The sequence below is a fragment of the Schistocerca americana genome, chromosome 1 (assembly GCF_021461395.2).
Source record: "Schistocerca americana isolate TAMUIC-IGC-003095 chromosome 1, iqSchAmer2.1, whole genome shotgun sequence".
Lineage (NCBI taxonomy): Eukaryota > Metazoa > Arthropoda > Insecta > Orthoptera > Acrididae > Schistocerca > Schistocerca americana.
The window spans coordinates 478,051,787-478,077,370 of NC_060119.1; the positions used below are offsets into that span (position 1 = coordinate 478,051,787).

Sequence of the window (25,584 nt, forward strand, 5' to 3'; positions counted from 1 at the left end):
CGAATAGATTTTGATGTTCTGTCGACAGCTAGATAATCACAGACGAAGTAGAAGCTGTGATTTAAAAAGCATGGGGAAGGAAATCGGTAGTATCTTTACGAAGGACCCATCCCGGCTTTTGTCGGAGTCGATTTAGGGAAGTCACGGAAAACCCAAGTGTGAATGGTTGGACGGGAACTTGAACCGTCGTTCTCCAGAATGCGAGTCCAGTGTGTTAACCACTCACTCGTCGACAACATGTTCTTGTTATTGAGTAATGTATTGCGGAGACGTTATTCGTGAGTTCTCTCTTATCTCAGTTTCTTGCTTTTGCCAACGTTCATGTTCTGTTGTTTTCGTCGCTGTTCGTTTTTGGTTGGCTCATCCATGGCGACTTTGGTGACATCCAAATGTGTCACACTCATTCGTACGGTACACGCTAGTTAGTTGATAACATGCTTAGTTATGCTTATATATTCTGTTCGATCATTCCGAGGAGCTCCTGGCATTGTCTGCTGGGTGCTGTAGGTGCGTCTGCAAAGGACTGGAACACCTGCACAAAGTTTCGAGGCTCCACATAGATCCCACTAAATATGGTTGACAGCTGACGGGCGGGAACATTTAACGATGTTGTGTTACTAAAAATTTGACAAGCGAAACGCAGTGATGGTTTTTTAAGGTAGAGCTGTGCACTTTCTACGACTCGAAGCGAGTTGGTTAATGAACCGTACTCGAGAGTGAGGTGAGCTCAAACATTTCACAAACAAGCACACTGCAGCGGAGTCTGTGCTGATATGAAACTTCCTGGCAGATTAAAACTGTGTATCGGACCGAGACTCGAACTCGGAACATTTGCTTTTCGCGGGCAAGTGCTCTGCCAAATGAGCTACCCAACCACGACTCACGCCCCGTCTTCACAGCTTTACTTCTGCCAGTACCTCGTCTCCTATCTTCCAAACTTTACAGAAGCTCTCCTGCGAACCTTGCAGAACCAGCACTCCTGAAAGAAAGGATGTTGCGGAGACATGGCGTAGCCACAGCCTGGGAGAAGTTTCCAGAATGAGATTTTCACTCTGCAGCGGAGTGTGCGCTGATATGAAACTTCCTGGCAGATTAAAACTGTGTGCCGGAACGAGACTCGAACTCGGAACATTTGCCTTTCGCGGGCAAGTGCTCTACCATCTGAGCTACCCAAGCACGACTCACGCCCCGTCCTCACAGCTTCGCAGGAGAGCTTCTGTAAAGTTTGGGAGGTAGGAGACGAGGTACTGGCAGAAGTAAAGCTGTGAAGACGGGGCGTGAGTCGTTCTTGGGTAGCTCAGATGGTAGAGCACTTGCCCGCGAAAGGCAAAAGTCCCGAGTTCGAGTCTCGATCCGGCACACAGTTTTAATCTGCCAGGAAGTTTCAAACCCAAATAGCTTAAGGCTATTCTATTACAGTAGCTGATTGCTACATTAGACTTTATCGTGTGAGTGCAGGTTGTCAACTTCCATCGTCGCCAAATTGTCAACCAATTACTTCCCTCACTGCCAAAGCTGATTGTTTACTTAAGTAACTTTCTAATGTTGATCACTTACAATTTTTTTATGTTTGATTAAGAATGAGTTCTTTCCCCAAAATGACGAAACTTGCTCTTTTACCAATTTTAATCCATATTCTACTCTAGTAGTTGCAGAGTTCATACTAATAAATAAACTTTAACATAGGAGGTTGGCAATACCTGGGCTGTCTTTTCTTGTAACCGCTAAATAACGGAGAAGACGAGAGAGAGAGAAGTAGGAGAAAACCAATGAGCTCAGCACTAAACTGGAAAGACTACTACACAAAACAAAGCCGAGACGCGTGACAGCCGCCATGTTAAGCCGGGCCAAGGTGTCAAATTGTTCTGCTACATAGAAAAAATAGTTTAAATGGCTCTGAGCACTATGGGGCTTAACTTCTGAGGTCATCAGTCCCCTAGAGCTTGGAGCTACTTAAACCTAACTAACTTAAGGACATCACACACATCCATGCCCGAGGCAGGATTCGAACCTGCGACCGCAGTGGTCGCACGTTTCCAAACTGTAGCGGCTAGAACCGCTCGGCCACTCCGGCGGGCTACATAGAAAAAAACAACATACAATTACCATTTACGTACACTATATGACACTGTGTGAGTTTAGTTTATAATTCACTGATAGATAGTGCCTTGTACCCATCCCTGCAAGATCAATTTCGCAATTATTCTGCTGTGTTTACATACGTAATTTCCATATTGCCGCTAAAGCTGTTGACAAATTATACTTCTAAAAAATCTTGCCTCTGTGCAAAAGACTTTTTGCTTTCACTTTTCGAATGACGGAACTATATAACGATACGAAATGAGCAAAACATTGACATGAAAAATTTCTTATTATAGTTACTTCATCAGATATGTGGCGAACTTTCACACAATAACACATGTGATGCAAAGTGCATTTCTCTCTACACGTAACGTTAAAGTTCTGTACACATTGTTAGGCAGCAAAACTGCTAAACGATTGCTTTGTTGCTAATTTCAGCTGCTAACAGGGGAAAAAATCTTTAATTTTCATATGGATTACTTAATAGATTATTATGTTAACAATTAACAGGCTAGAATTTTGCGAAAGGAAGGATGTGATCAAATTTTTATTGTAATTTATTTTTTTGCTTCCTTCAATATATATATTTACATGTCATACATTGGCAGATGTAATTAGTTTCCCCAACCTCTGTCTCATGCAAGGACAGTTACTGTCTGCAGCAGCTGTTGCGTTTTTTGTGCGTGCCCTTAATCTAATCTGAAGGTACACAGTATCAATACGTCGTTTTAACTGTGACTCATGCACGTCTTGACAGTCAATGGCAGAGACTAGCGTATGCGCTTTGTCGATTACATTGGCTTGTTCACCAAAGAAACAACAAACAGAATTAATAAGCCTGCCATACAAATGGTTTGAATTAAAGATAAATTACGCAGGAGCAGAACGAAAGCATTTTTCTGTATGGTGCACTGTTTTAAACACTGTTACAGAAGAGTGATGCATGCCACCTCGTAAACCTTCATAGTAAAGGCAGGCAGATTTGCCACAGTAGTGCAATAAGTGTGATCATTTGGGCACATGTAGGAAATAGTAATAATTTCTTTGCACTCAGCACACCTTAAAATTTGCATAATCTTTTTCACAACATATTGTGATATATAATAAATAATATTATCCTGGTACTCACTGAGTAGTGCTGAATTAAGAGCCTCAAAGCAACTAGTATCTTCACAATCATCAATGAACTTATCACTTTGTTTCTTATGACACGTGAATATATGAACACTGAAAGAGCTCAGTTTCTCAATGTCATGTACATTACTCTTTTCCCTCGCAGTAACATTGTTCTTGAGCAACATTTTTCTCAGAGTAGACTGGAACTGTAATGTCGTGGGATTCGTGTTCCAACCAAACCTTGATCTGACGCAAGTAAAAAAGAGTTCTAGATGATCTTGACAGAGTCTGTATATTAAAAAAATATTTTAGAAGTTCAGTATCCCGAAACAGAAACTCCTGATAGAAGTTTCTAACACCATGTATGCACATCAAAATTCCCAGCACAAATATTTTTCGTGGATGTACTAATGCACACATAGCATCAGTCTGCACGACAAACAAATTCATTCAAATAATTTACATTTTCAGCTCTCAGTGGTTGTTTAAAGCTCTTAGCATAAGCATTCCTAGAGTTGCATACATCGAACAATTTATCAATAAATCTGATGAATTCTACAGTGGCAGGGGCGTCCTGAAAGTCTGGGTGTTGGGAACTCTCTAGAAATTCAATGGCATCAGCAACACTGCAGCTCATTGTCTGGGCTGCTAAAGAGACATTCATTATCTTACTATAGAAATTGACATGTGAACCAGAGAGTGAACTGGCAAAGTTTAAAGATTCACACTCTTGCAGATAATGTAACTTTAGAATAAAGACCCACTTCAAATCTCCAGCTTCATAGTTAATAATTTTCTTTTCAGCTAAAGTACTACGAACTAATGTCAGCAAATGGCATGGATCAAGAATTGCATGAACATTACTGTCACTAGCAGGATGCTTGAAGTGAGGAGCAAAAGTTTCCAGATTTTTCAATGACTGAATGCTGACAGCAGCACCATCACATGTCACTGATCTCACTAGAGCACCTACAAGAAACAGTTTCACTACACAAACTCTCACAGCTTGAATCATTACATCTGATGACCGTTTATTCACAAAGAAATATGCAATTGGGAAGTTAAACGTTTCGCTATATGCCATTATCTGAAAAACTAAAGCTTCAGTAGCCAGTTCTTCTGCGTCTATATTCACAACGTTGTCCAGTTCAACACAGCCTGCATAAACTTTTTTGTTCTTGTTCCACATGAGATGCTTCCTAATTAACATATTATCAAAAATAAGTGCATACTCTTTAAGGTATCGTTTGTCACTGGTATTATGTTTTAGATAGTTGGAAACCTCTTGTAGACAGCCAGGTTCACAATTTACTGGTCACACCCAACCGCGAAGAATATTGGGGTAGGACAAAAGAAACATAGGGCGTACAAATCTATAAGCCCTATGGGAATATAAATATGCAGACTGAGGCCAAATTGGCACTTATGCAGTTTAGCAGGTACGGAAAAAATTGATCAATTTTTTTCAAAATTTGATCGATTATAGTCAAATTTGATACGCTGATTACGAATACGATATTTATTTTCGCCCCAGTCAATTATTTACATCAAAAAAATTGTTTTAAATGTTTTAAAATTTTTTTATTTTTCAATATTTTGTCGATATAGTGAATTCTGATGCGCTGATTTCGAATATAACATCCATTTTCATTTTCCCTTGACCGTCGGCGATATCTTCTGCCCGATAAGCGCGGCGCTGCCGATGACGCAACATTGCGTAATACACTAACTAATCAGTATTTTCAAATCATAGGCGGCCGCTGCCGCGCCCGCATTCCAAAAAAGAAAACTCCCAACCTAACCTCAAGTGGGCTACGCTACAGATCACTTTATTTATGAAAATACAAAGTACAATCACCAACAAACTTTACATATTCACCCACAAAGCTCTCCAAGCCAGATACATTTGGAATGAAAAATTTTTTCCGTACCTGCTAAACTGCATAAGTGCCGGCAAATTATTGGTTAGTTCACTGTATTGTCTGGATTGCTTCTTTGCACCACTGTTTTTCAATTGGGTAGCTATAAAGTCTAAAGTAAAACCACTAAAACGCTCCTGAAGGACACTTTCCTGGTAGTCATTTACACAGATTCTTTTTTTTCAGCCAGTAATCAATTCTACCATTGTTTCTATCTTTTTTTCACGCTGCTTAAATTTCATCTGCAATCATCTTACCTTTTCCTCTGGGCCACAATTCTGTGAGAGACGTCAGTTTGAACACTTACATCACACTTCTCATGATTGCCATCCTATTCACACGACATATTTGTAGTTGGGATATCATTCATTTCCTGAAACAAAATTAAAAGAATCCACCGGTAACAATTACAAGCTACTAGAATTTCAGAAAGATACATTAACAGCAATGTGTATCCTTGTTGCTAGTTAAATACACAGTTTTACCTCAGAAACGGATGGTTTATTCCGAACAAGTTGCCTTCTCCGACTGATTTTCACGGGATTACTGAAGAATGGGATACAACCCATCGTCTTTGCCCAATGACGTCAGAAGTTACCAGAGATGATATATTGCACAGATTTAACAGCAAAGACGAATGCTGAGAAACAAAGGAACGAAGGCCAGAGAAGTCAGATGGTAGACATATATTACGTACATTCACGTTTAGAACATAATGTTAAGTGTACCGCTTCTTTGAGTCCTAGTATCCTAATCTTCAGTTGACATATATAGCTGAAATGACGAATGGGATACTAATGCAAAAAAGAAAGAAAAAACAGGGACAGAAGTAACGTTAGCATGGAATATCTCAGTTGACGTATAAGAGTTGTATCTCGAATTTCAGTTGATCTGTATAGGTTAAGTGCACTACGGGATACAAATTTAACGTATATCGATTTTTTCACCTTCGTTAGCACTAGCATCCTATTCTTCAGTTGACCTATAGGTCAACTGAAGTACGGGATACAAATTTTACAGGTGTTGATTTCTCGCCTCCGCTACTACTAGCATCCTATTCTTCATCTGATATCTTCCTTGTTTTTATTTTCTTGTTGTTCATCTATGATCCTCAATTCAAGACACTGTCCATTCCATTCAGCTGCTCTTCAAAGTCCTTTGCTGTCTCTGGCAGAATTACAATGTCATCGGCAAACCTCAAAGTTTTTATTTCTTCTCCCTGGACCTTAATCCCTACTCCAGATTTTTCTTTTGATTCCTTTACTGCTTGCTCAATATACAGATTGAATAACATGGAGGATAGGCTACAACCCTATCTCACTGCCTTCTCAACCACACCTTCCCTTTCATGCCCCTCGACTCTTATAATTGCCATCTGGCTTCTGTACAAGTTGTAAATAGACATTCTCTCCCTGTATTTTACCTCTGCCATCCTTAGAATTTGAAAGAGAGTATTCCAGTCTACATTGTCAAAGTCTTTCTCTAAGTGTACAAAAGGTATAAACGTAAGTTGCCTTTCTTTAACATATCTTCTATGAGAAGTCGTAGGGTCAGTATTGCCTCTCGTGATCATACATTTCTCCGGAATCCAAACTAATATCCCCGAGGGTGGCTTCCACAAGTTTTTCCATTCTTCTCTAAAAGATTCGTGTTAGTACCGTATTTTGCAGCCGTGACTTATTAAACTGATAATCGGTAATTTTCACATCGTTTAGCACCTGTTTTCTTTGACATTGGGATTATTATATTCTTCTTGAAGTCTGAGGGTATTTCGCCCGTCCTATACATCTTGCTCACCAGAGTTTTGTCATGGCTGGCTCTCCCAAGGCTATCAGTAGCTCTAACGGAATGTTGTCTACTCCCGGGACCTTGTTTAGACTTAAGTCATTCAGTGCTTTGTCAAATTCTTCACGCAGTACCATATCTCCCTTCTCATCTTCCTCTACGTCCTCTTCCATTTCCGTAATATTGCCCTCAAGTACATCTCTCTTGTATGTTGTTGTTGTTGTGGTCTTCAGTCCTGAGACTGGTTTGATGCAGCTCTCCATGCTACTCTATCCTGTGCAAGCTGCTTCATCTCCCAGTACCTACTGCAACCTACATCCTTCTGAATCTGCTTAGTGTATTCATCTCTTGGTCTCCCCCTATGATTTTTACTCTCCACGCTGCCCTCCAATACTGAATTGGTGATCCCTTGATGCCTCAGAACATGTCCTACCAACCGATCCCTTCTTCTGGTCAAGTTGTGCCACAAACTTCTCTTCTCCCCAATCCTATTCAATACTTCCTCATTAGTTATGTGATCGACCCATCTAATCTTCAGCATTCTTCTGTAGCACCACATTTCAAAAGCTTCTATTCTCTTCTTGTCCAAACTATTTACCGTCCATGTTTCACTTCCATACATGGCTACACTCCATACAAATACTTTCAGAAATAACTTCCTGACACTTAAATCTATACTCGATGTTAACAAATTTCTTTTCTTCAGAAACACTTTCCTTGCCATTGCCAGTCTACATTTTATATCCTCTCTACTTCGTCCATCATCAGTTATTTTGCTCCCCAAATAGCAAAACTCCTTTACTACTTTAAGTGTCTCATTTCCTAATCTAATACCCTCAGCATCACCCGTCTTAACTCGACTACATTCCATTATCCTCGTTTTGCTTTTGTTGATGTTCATCTTATACCCTCCCTTCAAGACACCATCCATTCCGTTCAACTGCTCTTCCAAGTCCTTTGCTGTCTCTGACAGAATTACAATGTCATCGGCGAACCTCAAAGTTTTTATTTCTTCTCCATGGATTTTAATACCTACTCCAAATTTTTCTTTTCTTTCCTTTACTGCTTGCTCAATATAGAGATTGAATAACATCGGGGAGAGGCTACAACCCTGTCTTACTCCCTTCCCAACCACTGCTTCCCTTTCATGTCCCTCAACTCTTATAACTGCCATCTGGTTTCTGTACAAGTTGTAAATAGCCTTTCGCTCCCTGTATTTTACCCCTGCCACCTTTAGAATTTGAAAGAGAGTATTCCAGGCAACATTGTCAAAAGCTTTCTCTAAGTCTACAAATGCTAGAAACGTAGGTTTGCCTTTCCTTAATCTTTCTTCTAAGATAAGTCGTAAGGTCAGTATTGCCTCACGTGTTCCAGTATTTCTACGGAATCCAAACTGACCTTCCCCGAGGTCAGCTTCTACTAGTTTTTCCATTCGTCTGTAAAGAATTCGTGTTAGTACTTTGCAGCTGTGGCTTATTAAACTGATTGTTCGGTAATTTTCACATCTGTCAACACCTGCTTTCTTTGGGATTGGAATTATTATATTCTTCTTGAAGTCTGAGGGTATTTCGCCTGTTTCATACATCTTGCTGACCAGATGGTAGAGTTTTGTCAGGACTGGCTCTCCCAAGGCCGTCAGTAGTTCCAATGGAATGTTGTCTACTCCGGGGGCCTTGTTTCGACTCAGGTCCTTCAGTGCTCTGTCAAACTCTTCACGCAGTATCGTATCTCCCATTTCATCTTCATCTACATCCTCTTCCATTTCCATAATATTGTCCTCAAGTGCATCGCCCTTGTATAGACCCTCTATATACTCCTTCCACCTTTCTGCTTTCCCTTCTTTGCTTAGAACTGGGTTTCCATCTGAGCTCTTGATGTTCATACATGTGGTTCTCTTATCTCCAAAGGTCTCTTTAATTTTCCTGTAGGCAGTATCTATCTTACCCCTAGTGAGATAAGCCTCTACATCCTTACATTTGTCCTCTAGCCATCCCTGCTTAGCCATTTTGCACTTCCTGTCGATATCATTTTTGAGACGTTTGTATTCCTTTTTGCCTGCTTCATTTACTGCATTTTTATATTTTCTCCTTTCATCAATTAAATTCAATATTTCTTCTGTTACCCAAGGATTTCTACTAACCCTCTTCTTTTTACCTACTTGATCGTCTGCTGCCTTCACTACTTCATCCCTCAGAGCTACCCATTCTTCTTCTACTGTATTTCTTTCCCCCATTCCTTTCAATTGTTCCCTTATGCTCTCCCTGAAACTCTGTACAACCTCTGGTTCTTTCAGTTTATCCAGGTTCCATCTCCTTAAATTCCCACCTTTTCGCAGTTTCTTCAGTTTTAATCTACAGGTCATAACCAATAGATTGTGGTCAGAGTCCACATCTGCCCCTGGAAATGTCTTACAATTTAAAACCTGGTTCCCAAATCTCTGTCTTACCATTATATAATCTATCTGATACCTTTTAGTATCTCCAGGGTTCTTCCATGTATACAACCTTCTATCATGATTCTTAAACCAAGTGTTAGCTATGATTAAGTTGTGCTTTGCGCAAAATTCTATCAGGCGGCTTCCTCTTTCATTTCTTAGCCCCAATCCATATTCACCTACTACGTTTCCTTCTCTCCCTTTTCCTACACTCGAATTCCAGTCACCCATGACTATTAAATTTTCGTCTCCCTTCACTATCTGAATAATTTCTTTTATTTCATCATACATTTCTTCAATTTCTTCGTCATCTGCAGAGCTAGTTGGCATATAAACTTGTACTACTGTAGTAGATGTGGGCTTTGTGTCTATCTTGGCCACAATAATGCGTTCACTATGCTGTTTGTAGTAGCTTACCCGAATTCCTATTTTCCTATTCATTATTAAACCTACTTCTGCATTACCCCTATTTGACTTTGTGTTTATAACCCTGTAGTCACCTGACCAGAAGTCTTGTTCCTCCTGCCACCGAACTTCACTAATTCCCACAATATCTAACTTTAACCTATCCATTTCCCTTTTTAAATTTTCTAACCTACCTGCCCGATTAAGGGATCTGACATTCCACGCTCCGATCCGTAGAACGCCAGTTTTCTTTCTCCTGATAACGACATCCTCTTGAGTAGTCCCCGCCCGGAGATCCGAATGGGGGACTATTTTACCTCCGGAATATTTTACCCAAGAGGACGCCATCATCATATAATCATACAGTAAAGCTGCATGCCCTCGGGAAAAATTACGGCCGTAGTTTCCCCTTGCTTTCAGCCGTTCGCAGTACCAGCACAGCAAGGCCGTTTTGGTTATTGTTACAAGGCCAGAACAACCTATATACTCCTTCCACATTTCTGCTTTCCCTTCTTTGCTTAGGACTGGTTTCCCATCTGAGCTCTTGATATTCGAGCAGTTGGTTCTCTTTTTTCCGCAGGTCTCTTTAATTTTCCTTGTAGGCAGTATCTATCTTACCCCTTGTGATACATGCTTCTACATCTGTGCATTTGTCCTCTAGCCATTTAGCCGTTCCTGCTTAGCCATTTTGCATTTCCTCTCGATTTCATTTTTTAGACGGTTGTATTCCCTTTCGCCGCTTCATTTAATGCATTTTTATATTTTCTTCTTTCATCAATTAAATTCAATATCTCTTGTGTTACCCAAGGATTTCTGCTATCCCTCGTCTTTTTACCTATTTGATCCTCTGCTGCCTTCACTGTTTCATCTCTCAAAGCTATCCGTTTTTCTTCTACTGTATTCCTTTCCCCTGCTCCTGTCAATCGTTCCATAAACCCTCTACAAACTCTGGTTCTTTCAATTTATCCAGGTCCTATTTCCTTAAGTTCCTACCTTTTGCAGTTTCTTCAGTTTTAACCTGCAGTTCATAACCAATAAATTGTTGTCAGAGTCCACATCTGCCCCTGAAAATGCCTTACAGTTTAAAATCTTGCTCCTAAATCTCTGTCTAACAATCATATGATCAGTCTGAAACCTTCTGGTGTCTCCAGGTCTCTTCCACGTATGCAGTCTTTTCCCATGATTCTTAAACCAAGTGTTGCGATGATTAAATCGTGTTCTGTACAAAAATTCTACCAGTCGTTTTCATCTTTCATTCCTTTACCCCTGCCCATATTCACCTACTACTTTTCCTTCTCTTCCTTTTCCTACTGTCGATTTCCAGTTCCCCATGATTATTAAATTTTCAGCTCCCTTAACTATCCGCATAATTTTTTGTATCTCATCATACATTTCTCCAATCTCCTCCTCTTCTGCAGAGCTAGTTGGCGTATAAACTTTTACTACTGTTGTGGGTGTGGGCTTCGTGTCTGCCTTGGCTACAATAATGCTTTTATTATGCTGTTCATAGTAGCTTATCCGCGTTCCTATTTTTTTGCTCATTATTAAACCTACTCCTGCGTTACCCCTATTTCATTTTTTATTTATAACGCTGTATTCACCTGACCAGTTGTCCTGTTCCTCGTGCCACCTAACTTCACTAATTCCCATTATACCCAACTTTAACCTATCCATTTCCCTTTTTAAGTTTTCTAACCCATCTGTCCGATTAAGGGATCTTACATACCACGTCCGATCCATAGAACGCTAGTTTTATTACTCCTGATAACTACGTCCTTCTGAGTAGTCCCCCCACCCCCGGCGTCCTCAATGGGGGACTCTTTTACCTACGCAACATTTTATCCAAGATGATGCCATCATCATGTAACCATACAGTAGAGCTGCATACCCTCGGGAAAACTTAAGCTGTAGTTTCCCCTTCCTTCCATCCGTTCGCAGTACCAGAACAGCGAGGCCGTTTTGATTGATGTTACAAGGCCAGATCAGTCAGTCATCCAGACTGTTCCCCGTGTGACTACCAAAAAGGCTGCTGCCTCTCTTCAGGAACAACGCATTTGTCTGGCGACTCAACTGATACTCCTCTGTTGTGGTTGCACCTACGGTATGGCTATCTGTATCGCTGAGGCACGCAAGCCTCCCCACCAAAGGCAAGGTCCATGGGAGGTATTATCGTATGGTAGCGAAACTTGGTAGATATTATGATCCGTCAACGGAGAACCGATTTAGGCTGCAAAAAATTAGGTTCCATTTTGGCCACCAGGTGCAAATGTGGCGGCATGAATGCAAGAAAGACATACAGAATTTTTTCTATATGCAATGTATTATGAAAACTAAGTGGGCAGTAAAGGTGAAACAAGTAAGAAAGGCATAGTACTGATTTTATAATTAACCACCATTTACACTCTTTGTTCAATATGAGCACCGGAATCGTCGACGAGACGCTGCATTCGTGAAACAACGTGACCAACAGTTGCTTGCATCAGTTGCAGTCGAATCTGAGCAATGTTTCCCTGTATATTGGTTGTCAGATCAGGTACAGACCGAACACGTCACTGGCAAACTCGTTGTTTTAGATATTTCCAGAGCCAAAAACCACATACATTCAGATCGGGAGATCTTGGTTCAAATGGCTCTGAGCACTATGGGACTTAACATCTATGGTCATCAGTCCCCTAGAACTTAGAACTACTTAAACCTAACTAACCTAAGGACAGCACACAACACCCAGCCATCACGAGGCAGAGAAAATCCCTGACCCCGCCGGGAATCGAACCCGGGAACCCGGGCGTGGGAAGCGAGAACGACCACGAGATGCGGGCAGCGATATCTTGCAGGCTACGCACCTGGATGTAAAACGTTCGTGAAAAGTTGCATTAAGGAGATCTTACAATGGACAAGCTACATGAAGTGTTGCCCCATCTTGCATCAAAACAATCAAATGTTCAAATGTGTGTGAAATCTTATGGGACTTAACTGCTAAGGTCATCACTCCCTAAGCTTACACACTACTTCAGCTAAATTATCCTAAGGACAAACGCACACACCCATGCCCGAGGGAGGACTCGAACCTCCGCTGGGATCAGCCACACTGTCCATGACTGCAGCGCCCCAGACCGCTCGGCTAATCCCGCGCGGCCATCAACACAATGGTTTCCACACAACTGCGCTCATCTGTAGTAGGAACCACGTGCTGTACAAGGTGGTCTCGATAGCGTGCAGACATCACGGTACACCTGAGAGCCCGTCTCGGTGTATTCTCTTCAAAGGAAAACGGACCAAGAATAAAGATCCTTATGAATTCACACCACAGTCACATACAGTGAGTGCAGTGGCTATTCGTACACAACACGTGGTTTAACAGTACCCCAAATTTGGCAGTTCTTTGTATTCACTCCAATCTGTAGAGTAAAATGTGCCTCGTCACTCCATAGAATATTGCTCGGACACGTGTCATCATCTTTGATCCGTGCCAGAAACCGAAGAGCAAATTCAGAATGTTGCTGCTGATCATGAGGTTTCAGCTGCTGCACCGTCTGGATCTTGTACGTGTGCCAGTGTAAAGTAGACCGCAGAACTTTCCGTACTGTTGGCCGTGGTATGGATAATTCACGTGAGCACTAGCTCTACCCGGGGCACTAGCTGCATTGTCAGTTACATATTTACAGCAACAGCAACCTCTTCAATAACTTCCACCGGCGTACGACGCCTTCCTCCTCCAGGTGCCGCCCCAAGCTCACCCGTTCGTCTTCAAACCATTTAATGACATCGTGCCCCTCCTCAGTACTTTCAGTCAGCGATGTTCTCTCAATGCCGCCCTGTAACTACTGCCAGTCACACAAAACGGTTTCACTAACAGTAAGCAGTCTCTCTCTCGATAGCCATACTGTCCACTCACGTTATGGCTTGTCAAATGACAGCGTGGGTGTCATACCGTCATACAAACAGTGTACAACGCCAGATTTCACCCTGATGGCCAAAATTGTAACAATTTTTTTTTTTAGCATTAATGCATTAGTACATTTACCAAGCTTCGAGTCCATACGACAATGAGTAGCTGCACTTTAATTATAACCACCAATTACCATTAAAAAGTGTGTTAAAGAGGGTGATAGTAGCTACTGACGTTTCCCGTTTGTAATGGTACTTGAATTACGTAACCATTACGGCAACTCACCTGAACCTCTCGATACCAGCAATATTCTACTGTTTCTGTAATGTAGTTGACATATTCCTGAGACAACATTCAAATTTGATTTCATTAATGTAGAAGTATTTTGATACATCGATATGTTTATATTGCAATGATATTATTCTTATGTGTATTCTTTCTTTTGTTACTATGATCTTTGACATACTTGTAACTCTTGATTTTTAAGCGCGTAAGCGATTAATAGTTAGTTAGCGAGTTAGAGACTGTAAAATCAAGTCTTGGACGTCATGTTGGAAAGACGCGTATTCTAGTCAGCTTAAAAAATGTGAACTTTAACAGTGAGGAAGATGTTTTCAAGTATGTTTTGTATTGTGAAGTGATGTTTTGTGTGTTACGCGATATTGCAACAAAAGCAATAAAAAGGAAGTGTAACTTAAATTCGGAGTGCTGATTATTTTTTACATCACCATTGTGCTAACTTTCAAAGGTTTAATCTTCAAGAATGGTTTGTGAAACACGTCTATAAAACTTTTGAATATAGCAGAATAAAAACCTAGGCCTCTTTGCATCCGAGCTTGGAATCATCACCACCTAGATTTTCGACGATTGAGCCATGATTTTACAACGAGACCAGCGTGGGAAACACGAAATGATGAGTGCCTAGTTTATTCATTACTACATGAAATGACTTTATTAACTGTGCTCTAATGACACCTGCCACATAATAACTTTGTTGTTGCACGAAAATGCAGTATTTAGCAGCGTGAGGAACACCACAATCATTATTAAATTTTGACCTTTGTTGTGGTAGGGTTGTTAGACGTTGCACGACGAAGAAAATAAGGAAAGAGGGGATAAACGCAGAGACAGGTACCTCCCAAAGCATCTGTACTTTAGGAAAAACCCGGATGAAGGAAAATAAAAGTCTACATTCAGATAATGATGCACAGATTGTCTGGAGACTAATACATAATTTTGATGTGGCACATAAAGAGTGTGCGACATTCAAATCACTAGTTCTATTAATCACAGAAAACACTACACTTAAAGGAGGAATTTTATCATTACGATTCTTACTATCCAAGTTAGGCTTCAGGTGCATCAGTTTTATTTTTTATTCCTATCTTGTTTACATGTTTAAATATTGTTGCAATTCGCATTGTATAATAACTGGAAGGTGGAGATGGTCTTCAGATAGTCCAGAAGCTGCTAGCTAAACACTTGACTTTTTGAATAAGGTATGAGATCATTGCAGAGACCACTGAACTATCATATATGTGGATGAACGATAATATAGTCATGTGTGGCACACCCAGCGACTGAATCAGAGGGATCAGGTGAAAGAAGAAAAGCACCTCTTTCAGAATGATAATGTCTCATTGTAGTAAATGTAGCTAACAAACATCATGTGAATGTATAGATGTGCAGGATGCAGTAAGTTAATTCATATCTTGAAAATAAAGGCTTTTTTGCAGGACTAGATTTGACGCTGATCAATTTGATACTCCGTTTGTTCATTCACCCATTCTTCATTTGGCTTAGAAAGTTCGGTCAAAAGTCCTATCAGTAATTTATAGAGAGCCCTTGCTTTCGCTGCGCTCAAAGATTTGACCAATACCTAAATTGTCCCCGGTACATTCGGAACACCTAATTATATTCTAAATGTACTTTTAATATTCAAATCAGGGAATAACACGGGAGAGTCCCGTGAAGAGATAAATATTGTAAAATTTTCCAGCTAATTATTTGAGTCATTATCATTCACTTCAAATGCCTACATGAAGCAGCATTGCAGATCGACATAATTTTTTTTTTTTTCAGTCAGGTAGCTTTGTAGATTGGATGTAGTGGTAGTGGGCGTCGATATCAAGTCTGTAGAAAATTAATGAAAAATCAAATATACTGTCTGCCATTGTTTTACTATTAGCAGGCAAAGCATGTCACCTGTCAATCTTCTGTCCGCTGACCGAGGAGACATCATATATAATTTCCTGCTATAGACGTTTCAATTGGCAGAATAAACAACGAACTTAATGAAGGGGAAACTACAGACCAGCAACAGACAGCATCAAATAAATCGATACGTTATGCATTACAACAATGTAAATGTGTGGTAGTCTTGTTACACAATTAAAACGAGATCAACCCGCAATTCAGGATTTCGTGGCATGCAGGACAAGAAAAACACATACAGTGGAGATGAAATTAGCGTTTGGCGTCACTGGCCGGGAGGCCCCTTACGGCCGCCTTGATATAGGTCTTATTACATTCGACGCCACATTGGGCGACCTGCGCGCCGAATGGGGATGAAATGATGGTGACGACAACACAACACCCAGTCCCTGAGCGGAGAAAATCCCCGACCTAGCCGGGAATCGAACCCAGCCTCTTAGGACGGCAGTCCGTCACGCTGACCGTTCAGCCGTCGGGGCGGACGGAAATATAGTGAAAACAAGACATAAGACGTCCAGTCCATGGATAGCGGTATTTGGAAAATTTAGATGAATTCTCTCTGGGGAATATCACGAAAGAAAGAACAAAAGTGGTTAACCACGAGGAGTTAAGAAACGAACGCAAAGACTGTAGCTAGTTGAGCAAGCGGCGTAATCAGTATGCGCTGAAGAAAAAAAATCGCAACACCCAGAAATAATTAATGTAGAGTAAGAAATTTCGAGAATACATTTCCTAGGTAACACATTTAAGTGATTAACATTGCAAGATCACAGGTTGATGCAGGCGCGAGATAAACATTAATAACGGTCGTAACCGACAAGATGTTCAATGCGAGCATGAAAACGTGCATGCACTGTGTTGTACAAGTGGCGTATGTCAGCTTGTGGGATGGAGTCCCACGCCTGCTGCACTCGGTCGTTCAGTACATGCACCGCTAATGGTTTTTGTGAATAACGCTGGAGTTGTGCGATGATGTCCCACATGTGCTCGATTGCATACATATCTGATGATCGAGCAGTCAAGGCAACATGTCGACACTCTGCAGACCATGTTGGGTTAAAGAAGCGGTACGTGAGCTAGCGTTATCCTGTTGGAAAATATCCCCTGGAATGGAATGCTGTTCATGAACGGCAGCGCAACAAGTCGAATCACCAGACTGACGTACAGGTTTGCAGTCAGGTTGCGTGGGATTGTCAGGGGACTGCTCCTGCTGTCATACAACACCGCACCCCAGACCACCATAGCTCCACCTGCAGGTCCAGGGTGTCCAGCAAGCAGACGGGTCAGCCGAGGAGCACGGTGCGGCGCGGCGCGGCGAGCCAGCAGTCACGTCCAGAGCTGGCTCTTCCTCAGCACAGGAAGCGGAGAATCCCAAGGTCGCTCTCGTAACACCTCCATCACCGACAATGGCGCCTCTCGGTTCTTTTCATCCCGCCACATTCCATCTTCGACATTGTTTTTATTTGTAACACTTTGCGACTACTTCGGTAGCACAATGACGTAACCCAGCAACCATAAACAGTCTCTGCGATTAACCAGTTTCAAGTGTAAGCTCACTTCGGACTGCAGCACTTATTCCTTATTTAAAAACATGTAAGGAGAGATGTATACTCTAATTTGAAGCTAACGTTAAACCTGGAACATGTTACATTACCTAGACGAGTAAGTAATTGGAGACTACACCCTCGCTCAGCTCGGGAACGACTGCCAGAGGAATGCTAGGGAGAAATCGGTGTGGCCATACTGAGTAACTAATCTGAGCGGGACTTGAAGCGATCCACACAAACAACGTTAGAACAAATTTAAGGATAACTGGGTTATACCATATGATTCCAGTATCATGAAATAGAAGTCTACTGTTTTATGACGGCTAATACGTAGAAGAGGTAATAGTGATTGACGTCCCGACGACATATGTCACTTTAGAGACGGAGCGCTATCTCTATTATGTACAGATCGGCAATTTCCAAGAATGATTGCCTATCGAAGTCGCGAGGTCCAAGCGATACATATCGAACGTGATATTATAAATCGATCATGAAACTATGGTAGCGGGCGTTATGATCAATTATTTGTGATTTCCGTCTTTCCCTTAGTTGTTGTAAATTGCATACCTCCGCGAATTGTTTGTGAGTTGGTAGGGAAACCCAGACGATTTCTGTCGGTAGTGAGTGGAATGTCTGGTGTTCTTGACGTTTCTTAGGCGGATTCTCTCACATGAAAAAACTTAATTCCATGCTCATCCAGCATAGAAAATTATTTGACTTTTTGTCGCAAATATGGAGTACTACCGGCCGAGGAAAGGAGGGACTGTGTAGACCGTGGTGATGCGAAGTGTGTACAGCTTCGTAAGCAGAGTTTCGATGCTGAAATACCGTGCGGACAGTGCGGAAAACGAACGAGTCTCAGGAAGAATGCGTCGTTTGACTCTTCCAAATTATCCATCCAGACCAGCGTAGTTCTTCTATCTTGCTGGATTCGAGACTACACCTTGTAAGCAACAGCATCGGAATTTGACTTATCTGTTAATACCAACTATTTCGGATTTTGCAGAGAAATGTGTTATGTGATAGTGACGAACGACAGTGTACCGATTGGTGGACCGAGTAAAGTTGTGCTCCGCAGCTCACGGTCGTGCGGTAGCGTTCTTGCTTCCCACGCCCGGGTTCGATTCCCGGCGGGGTCAGGGATTTTCTCTGCCTCGTGATGACTGGGTGTTATGTGATGTCCTTAGGTTAGTTAGGTTTAAGTAGTTCTAAGTTCTAGGGGACTGATGACCATAGATGTTAAGTCCCATAGTGCTCAGAGCCATTTGAACCACATGAAGTAAAGTTGTTGAAGTGGGCGAATGTCACATAGCAAGAAGGAAGAACCAGAGAGGACGACCTTCAAAGAGTGAAATCGATCATATTTGGGTATTCGGTGGAATAGAACGAGAGTTCCGGAAGTGTTTCGTTGTCAGAATATTGTTCAGAGATAAGTCACATTAGTGCGTCTGATAAAGCACTTCACACTGCCTGGTAGTAAAGTCGTTACAGACAGGTTTCAGTCCTACAAGACACCCAAAGCTGGAGGATTCGACCACGAGTTCGTCAACTTCTCTGTAGAGTTCGTGTTCCAGTGTGCACACACAGAACATCGAGCGGCTATGGAAGTCTATCAAGTCTTCCGTTAAAAGAGAAGGGCGTCCAGGCCAAAGAGACGAAATATACTTGTTTCAGTACCTCTATTTCCACAACTTGCGTTTGCAGGGAAAAGGTAACGCATGTGATACTCTATCCATATTCCTGCGTGATATTGGCAGAGTTTACCGAGGCTATGGCAAAAAGGGAATTGTTCCCGTAACTTAAACATCACATGGACTTTCACATCACAACACCAACGACGAGTAAGGTAAGTCGTCTCCTTTGTAATTACAAGTATTTTTGTAACGCTCTTCTTTTGTCGTTGCTGCAGTGACAACCGCAAACATACTCATAACGGACGCCACCAGAGTCGCATGATCGATTTACAATAACACGTTCGATATGTATCGTTTGCACCCCGCGACTTCGATAGGCAATCATTCTTGGAATTTACCATGTATAAAACATGTTCAATGTCTGGTTACAAAAGATATATTGATATTAACCATGTAAGCAAGAAAATATTTAGAAAACGTTAGAAATTATTTTAAAGTTTTTTGCAAGCGGCTAACTGCTCTCATTATCAGACACTGGATGATTGTAATCTGGGTAATTTCGTTTAAAGTAAGACCTAGTTTTTCACGCACCCACTGTTTGTAGCGTCGTATCTCTTTAACTGTGTCGTACAATGATATACTTTTGCAGTTACATTCAATAGTATGAATGGATACTGTCTACAAAATGTGTTGTGAACACTCTTAGCAATATCAATGCACTTTCAGTAACGCGTGCTACCGGTTTCATGACCACCACAAAAAATGTTTAAAATATGTAAATTACGTTCGTTGTTGTTGACTTTTAATCTCATTATACTTTTTACAGAGGTGCTGATGTGTGAGTAAGACGCCGAACTTTGAAATACTGAATTCGACATTCACTGGGAAAACCGAAATCTACTACTGAGACTTAAATTTTTGGGCTAAGTTAAGACGTCATGCCTGATATCACTTTACTGCATAAATTGTGGGAATGTAATAAACGATAATCTTTTTCGTTTTTATGATTTTGTGGAGGAGGCAGAAAAAATTGCATAAAGGTTTGAATTGTATGTTGGAAATCGGTAAATAATCTCATTCTCAGATACGGGATGAAAATAGTCTGAGTAATTTGCGCGTCATGAACCTTTCTCAAGACATGTTTACAGTTCCTAACTGTAATGCTTGCCTTACTGTGTTAAACCTTTAACGTAATATTGTACCTCTTAATAAGTGGATTATGAAAGCATTTTAAATTCGGTCAATAATTATATGACGTTTGAAAATCAAATTTTTGTTCCCTTTGGAAGCATTTAGGTAGGCAACCTGCAATTGCTATTTGGTGACGTTGCAGCGGATTACTCATTTAATAATATATGATGGCGTACTGAAAAGTAATTCATCTGAATTTCTTTTCTGTTCTCAAAACCGGTTGAGGTATTACATTTCATGTATAATACTCGGTCGACTTCCAGCTTCGGTGAAGTAGGTTGCAATTCTCTGTCGCTAGAGGGCTCCGGATTGTAGGGTGTGTAACGTAACTACGTCGGTGCGTGAGAGACAGTGTGTTGTAATCGAGCCTCTAGCCGCAGAAAACGTGTGTCCAATTGGTATCCAAAAAGTAATGAAAGCTGTACAGGTGATAATTATGTCGATATCAGCAGTGTGAGACATGGTTGTTCGAACCCATAATGAAGGTGATGCTGACCTTATTCTGAGTGACAGAGCTTCAAGTGTTACCAAAACAAAAAGAACACCTTCGAGGACTTCACTCTGATAATGACCAAGCGGTGCAAGCAGAGGTGAGGTTGTGATTCCGTCAACAAGGTCATACATTCTGCGCTGATGGTATCAACAAACTGGTCTATCGTTGGGAGACATATACTCGTCGCCAGGGTGACTATGTTGAGAAATAAATATGTAGACATGAAGAATAAAGGTGTGAAATGTTAATAAAGTATGTATTATTTAAAAAGCTTTAACGGTTTTCACATAAGAAACTGGAAGGGATTACTTTTCAACACTCCCTGGTAGATAAGACAAGGAATGTTCCACACCATTGTAAAAGGAGTCATGCAAGTATTTTCGAAAATTAGTTTGTGGTAATGCACGCATGAAGGGCAGATGATGGGTGATTGTGGCAGACAATTTATGTAGTACGTATGAGGACAGTGTTCCTTCAACAATGCGATAGACTATTCCGCCCTTCATTGACTTTTTTACTGCTTGCTTCTCTAGAAAATGTGTAACATTTTAATAGGCAACATCACATAAATCTGCCGGCCGCTGGTGGCTGAGCGGTTCTAGGCTTTTCAGTCTGGAACCACGCGACCCTTACGGCCGCACGTTCGAATCCTGCCTCGGGCATGGATGTGTGTGATGTCCTTAGGTTAGTTAGGTTTAAGTAGTTCTACGTTCTACGGGTCTGATGACCTCAGAAGTTAAGTCCCATAGTGCTCAGAGCCTTCACATAAATCTTCTTTCAATAACAAATCAAGTACACCATTTCCGTTCATTTATTTATGTTTTTCCTTTTTCGCTGTGAGGAACCAGTCGTCAAAGTTTACTTAATTATCCAGTACATCTCCATCTTCATATATAGACCAAAATCAGACAATGGTTCGTAGCTTTCTCTAAGAACGCATTGTGGGATTCGTCCTTAGTCCCCGAAGTAATACAATAGTTCTACTAAACCGGAAGCAATACACTGAGACGAAGCGTCGACGGTAAAATTTAAGTAACTTTTGCAGATAGTGCTGCACAAATTGCATACGGTTGAAGAATGGCGTAATGGAAGCAGCAGAAGCTATTATAATGTAAACTTATTCGCACACAATTAGCCTCGGTCAAGTGACCATCGTTAAGTCAAAGATGTAGTGGTAGCTGCACTGCCTGACACAAAAGAGAAGCACCCACAAGGGGAGGAGGAAACGAAATTAAAATTTCATGCGTTGAGAGGGTATTTGATGTTACTTCAGTGATTACAAAATCAGTCAAATTTACGAAGAACTTGGCAGTAAGAGAGCACTTGAGTATGGCTTGGGCGCGTCTATTGCTTCGGTTGGGAAGGGTTCAGAGGCATCATATCCTTTCCTGAGGCCACAACTGCTGTAAACTGGTCCTTGATGATCCAGTTACTGGGAGTGGGACGGAGTTTACGTTCCAGCTGGTCGCACATATATTCTATCGAGAACAAATCTGGAGATCTTGCTGACGACTAGATTATACCATCATTACGCAGGCAGTTCATAAAGAAATGTGCTGTATTTGGACGAGCATTATCCTCTTGAAAAATAGGACCACGAGACTGTCACTTGAGAGGTAACACCGAGGCGGCAGGACGACCATGACGTATCGTGCTTCCGTCAGAGTACCTTCGATCGTTATCAGCCATGGTATTAAGTCATACCCGATGGGGCCCCACACCACGAGGCCGGGAGTAGCACCACAGTGCTTCTTCAAAACATTGGAACAAGGGGACACCTTCCCAGGTCGCCGGCATACTCACCTATTGTGGTCATCTGGGGCAGTGCAGAACCGCGATTCATCACTCAACACAATGCGACGCCATTCATCAGCACTTCATGCTTCCCGGTTACGAGACCACTGCAGACGCAGCCGTTCGTGTTGTGGTGTTAACGGCACCCTACACACGGAGCAGTAACTCCCTCCTACTACCGCTAATCTCCGGCCAATAGCGCGGGATGACAGGGTGTTGCAGGCAGTCCATTATTGGTTCTCGGATGGCAGGCGTACATGTGAACCAGTTACGATGTGCTTGGTGCACAGTATGGCGAAGTCTCATTCTGGTGATCAGGTGATGAGATGTAGTCGACCGGAAGATGGACAATGAGTATGGCTCGCCTCGCCTTGCCTTCCCACACAGTCAAACATTGGGTCACTGTCACATCCGAAGGCGCCACAAATCTCAATGCTGCACGATTCTACCAGGCGGACAATGGAGACCTACAATACGACCCCTTTCTAACCTGTCAGGTGGTGATAACGCTGTCTCAAACGAGTACACGTCATCTCCGTGTCTTTTTCAGGGATCATTCAACATCTGACACTGCATACTCGCCGTATGTATCATACCACGCCTGGTACCAACACTAAGCACGAACAACACTAATGCGATCTGGTGGCAATTCTACCTGTCACAGAGGTTCAATTACATACCCGCCGTTCCTGTGTACGTGTACCAAGTTACACTGATGTCCGACCACTATTCTGGGACCTACATTGTTTTGTCGGGCAGCGTACACCAAGTTTAAGTTTCGCTCTGCATGCATAATTACATTTAGTTGTAGCATCTATCACGTATAAATTTGTCTGTTATCTTAAACGTTTCAGAATGAATTTGCGCTTTTGAGTGGAGTGTGCGCTGACTGGAAACTTCCAGCCAGAGCAGAACGGTGTGCCAGACTGGGAATCGAACCAGGTAACTTTGCCTTTCTCTTACTGGCGCAAGAAGAAGTCTTATAGATTTGAAATAATTCCCAAGTGCAGCAAGCAAAGTTCTTTGTAGTGCTAAGCACATCGTTTGGTCAAAGTCGTACCATATATTGAAAGCAAATGCGTATTTGACGACAAGAAGCTTTTTTTAGTACTTAAAGTAGTGTTAATCCGTGACTTGGAGATGGTCACTTGACCGAGACACGTTGTCTGTGAATTAATATACATTACAACAGTTTCTGGTGGTTCCATGATAGCCGTTCTTTACACACCAGTACACTATTACTACCAAACAAGGATGCAGAGGTCACAGCCGGCCGAAGTGGCCGTGCGGTTCAAGGCGCTGCAGTCTGGAACCGTAAGACCGCTACGGTCGCAGGTTCGAATCCTGCCTCGGGCATGGATGTTTGTGATGTCCTTAGGTTAGTTAGGTTTAACTAGTTCTAAGTTCTAGGGGACTGATGACCTTAGAAGTTAAGTCCCATAGTGCTGAGAGCCATTTTTTGCAGAGGTCACAAACAGGGAAGATGATCGATATTTGAGAACACACTACTTCAATACGCAAACAAAATTAACCAACCAAACAAACAAATAAACAAGGTCAGCTACAGTAGTGAGGGATAGTATGTGCAAAAGTAAAAGACAGAAAACACGTAATTCGTCCCTCCTCCATACTTTGTTAGTTATGCGGCTTTGTTGTTTACGTCGTTAATACTGTAGCGCTAACGCAATAGGATTTAATTCAATTCTCTTCTTTCGCGAAAATACAGTGTGTGGTCGTTTTTAGAAGTACGTACAGTACGTAATAATCCGAAGCTATACATAATAATGCCGAAAGGGCGTATTACGGATTTCCCCGAGCCGCGATGCTTACTGCCGGCGAGGAAAGTGCAAAGCACGTCCACGGCACGACACCGTGACTCTCCCGACGAGTCACCGGAGCGCGGGAGGAATACAGGCAGCCAGCTGAACCTTCCTTACACACACTTGCCTCACAGTCTTAACGCGGAGCCATTCCACGGCAGCTCTGTTGCACGGCGGCTCTGTTACCAGACCTCCGCCAACCTCTTACTTCTGGAGAACTTTTGCCAAATATTGTGCAACCTCATGTACCATCCCTGTATCTCGGACTAATCCAGATGTCTGCTTCGATCGCGCGTCAGTACGCAGTTTAATAAGATGAGGACTAACAGCAAATGGATGGGATACTGTAACATTATTGGAACAAAGTTCCTGACTGTCGGTTATTAAGTATTTAAATCCAGAGTGAAATTTTCGCTCAGCAGCGGCGTGTGCTGGTTCGAAACTTCCTGGCAAATTAAAACTGTGAGCCGGACTGAGACTTGAACAAGCGAGTGCTCTACCAGAAGAGCTTCTGTGCAGTTTGGAAGGTAGGAGACGAGGTACTGGCGGAAGTAAAGCTGTGATGACGCGCCATGAGTCGTGCTTTGATACTTCAGTGGTAGGGTACTTCCCCGCAAAAGGCAAAAGTCCCGACTTCGACGCTCGGTCCGGCACACAGCACACAGTTTTAATCTTCCAGGAAGTTTCAAATATTTAAATAATCAGCACATTGCTCTTACCCATTAATTCCTGTTGCATTGTACGTCTTTAATCGCACTAAAAAACCTTGCAAATGTCACTAAGTGTAATGGCACTTTCGAGACATTGAAGAACAACAACAACCACCACCATTAATTTATCGAAAAGCCATGCATCAACAGTTGCTTTACGTTTTAGATACAATTCACCGCAATCTCTAGAGCAGCAATCTTTTGGACACTTTACTATGGTTTAATGCTCGCAGCAACAGACTGAACAGTTACATAGTTTAATTCCATTCCATAAAGAATTAATTACAAGAAATAGAAATATTTTGCATAATACGATCAAGAATAATGTATAGCATGTCTAGGACAGAAGTGTACACAAACAAATCCTTATAATGAAAGAACCCGCATTTCACGTTGCTGGGTAAATACGCAATTATCGCATTTTTTTATGCGACTTAACTTCTGAGGTCATCAGTCGCCTAGAACTTAGAACTAATTAAACCTAACTAACCTAGGGACATCACACACATCCATGTCCGAGGATTCGAACCTGCGACCGTAGCGGTCCCTCG

General features: G+C 41.8%; 1 long non-coding RNA gene across 1 annotated transcript in view; it reads left to right on the forward strand.

Moving 5' to 3' along the window:
• LOC124624005 overlaps window positions 1-25,584 on the forward strand; it is a 256,940-nt gene that overhangs the window by 104,531 nt on the left and 126,825 nt on the right. The window lies entirely within an intron of this gene.